Here is a 3,440-nt window from a genome sequence, read left to right on the forward strand (position 1 = left end):
AAAATTCAAAAAAAAAAATTCCAAAAAATGGACCAAAATGACCCTGGGTGTGTTGACCACACCCAGGGTCGGGTTGACTGAGTCCGAGCCGCACCCGTGTCCGCACCCGTGTCGGTGCGTGTCGACGCGGGTGCGGCGACCTTGGAGCCGAGTCCGTGTGACATAGGTCTAGAGAGATGGATTTGGATCTAACTCATCTTCAGTGCTCTGCTCTGCTGTATCTGGTGGATGCTCTACATCATCCCCCCCTAGGATGAAAAGGCTTTGTCCTTGTCAAACGTGCTCACTCTAAATGCTTGATACTAAACATGTTCAATGTCTTAAACTAAGGTGGCAATTGAAACCTGTAAGCATTAAAATTAATAACATTAGTAACTGCACAAGGACCAATGAGCTTAGGCGCTAATTTACCATGCATATATGGAGGCAAACGTTCTTTAGTCAAAGTAACCCATACCAGATCTTCAGTTTTGAATAGTACCTAACAATACTTTTTATCATAACTGAATTTATACTTGTGATGTCCTGAAGCTTTTGATGTACCTGCTCATGAATATTATGAAAAAAAAAACATGAACTTGTACAAAATTTAAAACAGGTTCAATAATAGGAATATGAGTTAAATCAACAGTAGAACAAGGATTAAAACCATATAGAACAAAAAAAGAACTAAAACCAGTAGAATGATTTACAAATTTGTTAAATGAGAATTCAAGTTGTGCAAGTATGTGCGACCAAAATTTTGGCTGATCATTTATTAATGCACATAACAGGTTTCCTAAAGACCGATTCACAACTTCAGTTTGACCATCGGTCTGAGGATAATGAATAGTGCTAAATTGCAAGATGGTTCCTAACTTTTTTTTATAGTTGACGCCAAAAATGTCTTACAAATTTAACATCTCTATCAGAAGTGATGGTTTTAGGAATTCCATAAAATTTGTAGATTTCTTTAAAGAATAAGTCAAACATGTGAGATGCATCCCTGGTTTTTCTACAATGAATGAATCGAGCCATTTTTGTGTACCTATCGACCATGACAAAACACTACAAGAAAACATGGATTAGCGACGGACGCTATCCATCGTTAATCCATCGCTAAACATGGATAGCATCTGTTGCATAATCCTGATCGCTAATTAGAGACATAACTTATTTGTCGCTACTTTCATCGCTAATTTGAGATGGATTAGCGACGGACATGATCCATCGTGAGGCCGTCACTAAATAAGCACTGATTTGAGTTTCCGACAGATTATATTTTGTCGCTAATTTTGTCGCTAAAATAGCGACAAAATTAGCGATAGAATATATTCTATCGCAAACCATCAAAAATTTATTGCTGAATATTAGCGACGGATATTATTCGTCGCTAATATGTCACAAAATTTTAAAAAAAATTTAAAAAAAGAGCCCCAAGGCGTGCGCCTCAAGCCGAGGCGTACACGCCTTAAAATTTTTAATCAAATGAGGGTCAAAGTCCTCATTTGACCAAAAAATAAGGTTTTTTTACGTAGTTTTAACTCAGCTACTAGTAAAAAATCGGGTATGATCCATAAGAAATCAGGTCTCAAACATAAGCTCAAGAAACCGGGACCCGCGTTGGAGGGAACCCTCGGACCCCCCTCTAGTAAGGAAAATATATGATATTGCTAAATAGTATAATACAATTAACACTTGAGAAAAAATGCCATTCTTACCCAAAATAAAAAAAGAAAAGAAAAGACAATAAGAATGCCTGAAGTATATTTAAATGAAAATAAAGTTAACACAATTGAAAGTGGATAAAGAAAACATGATTAAAGATAGAACAAAGTAGTATTAGCAATTCATTAAAGTTCATACTCGTTTGAATAGAAAACTAAACGAAGACGATGATTCCCATGTAACATTTATAGTGATTTCATGGTTCTTTGACAAGAGAATGGGCAGACTCATGCTTAACAATCATTCACTACGTGAAACGGCTAATGGCAATATTCCTGTTTACAAGAATCAATGCAACGAAAAAACTCCATGAAAGATGACAAAAAAACAGCAGCTATCACTTACAAAAATGGAAGTATACAAGTATGCACCAGTAGCAACTGATAAACCCATTGCCGTGGTACCCTCCGGAAGTGATCGGACACCAATCTCTTACTTTGACGTTAATTTTCAGTGATACATTGGCCAGATACTGTTTGCTAATTTTGAATACATGCTTCGTGAGACAGCACTGAGATATTAATCCTAGATCAGTTTCGTATATCCATTTGAGATCACCTGCAACAAAATCAGTACTACCTGTAAAAAAAAAAAAAACATGTTAAACCAAAAAAGTAATGATTTTTTTCTAATGGCTTGAAAAACATCAATTTAATTGGTTAATAGCAGACTAATTAGGTGGTAACTGGTAAGCAGTAATAAAAAGATCTCTTAAAAATTACCTACCTGTAAAATATCCATTTCCTGATGTTTTGGTCTCCGGCATGTAACTTTGAGAAGCGCAGTAATTTGCTTCTCATTCAGCCATTTGGTGGGTGGGGAATGAATGTGTACATCTCCATTGGCAAATAGTTAGCCTTCTTTTGAATTCCAACTTGAAGGCAAGGAAGCTGAGTGTGTTGGATGGTGAAGCCATACATCTCTTGAAAGTATTCAACTACAGATTTTATGATTGATTGATCAACTGGAAACCTGTTGGGCATGATAAAAGCATGCAACATTCAGCCAGATGAATTCTTCAGAACATACAGATCAACTCATCTAAGGAAACAGGGCACAAATATAGTGTAACTTTCTTACACAAGTTCCCTTGTAGGTTGTGATGTCAACCCTAAGACTCAGTACTTCCTTCTCACGTTTCCTCTATGTGTAACTTCAATTTTTATACCTCTTAATGCCTTTTTGATCTGATAATGTTTTCACATAAAAGATGTTCATATTCATCAATCGATGAAATAGAAAAACAAAGCCACGGAGAAGAACAGATTATCGCTTTCACGCGGTCTGAATCAGACAAAGGTCTTGCCAACACATCCTTGTTCAAAATTTGAGCTACAAATTCAATGACTGGAAGTGGTTCTATAAATGTCATCGAGGACATGTCTGCAAAAAAATTTAACCATACAGAAAAGAAGCTCAAAAACAGGAAAGAAAAGCATTTCCAAGGTTAATGTCAATTTACAACACAAATCTCTGCCCAATTCGTCCTACCAATATTCAGAGAGAGACCCATTTGAGTAGGCCTTATACTTTGATAAAAGCCACACCATGACTCCAAACCTTCACCAAGCCGCTGTGGTCTTCGGATATCAGGTGAATAAAATGATCTGCCCATAGGACAATACCTGAAGAAATGCAACCAAAGAGTGAAAAACTGGAGAACTTAATTTTTTTTTTTTAAATCTTCATTAGATGCAAATTTTCAAAAATACAAACTCACTTTTAAAAAATCG

General features: G+C 36.2%; 1 long non-coding RNA gene across 1 annotated transcript; it reads right to left on the reverse strand.

Annotated features, from left to right (window-relative positions):
* Window positions 1–1,862: 1,862 nt before the first annotated feature.
* Window positions 1,863–2,895, reverse strand: LOC149844978 (uncharacterized). Its single transcript, XR_016430420.1, has 3 exons — window positions 2,788–2,895; window positions 2,430–2,679; window positions 1,863–2,282 (listed from the first exon to the last, which is right to left on the reverse strand). It is a non-coding gene; the product is annotated as an uncharacterized LOC149844978 (long non-coding RNA).
* Between the last annotated feature and the right edge of the window lie 545 nt (window positions 2,896–3,440).

The sequence above is a fragment of the Nuphar pumila genome, chromosome 2 (genome assembly GCF_984573655.1).
Source record: "Nuphar pumila chromosome 2, dmNupPumi1.hap1.1, whole genome shotgun sequence".
Lineage (NCBI taxonomy): Eukaryota > Viridiplantae > Streptophyta > Magnoliopsida > Nymphaeales > Nymphaeaceae > Nuphar > Nuphar pumila.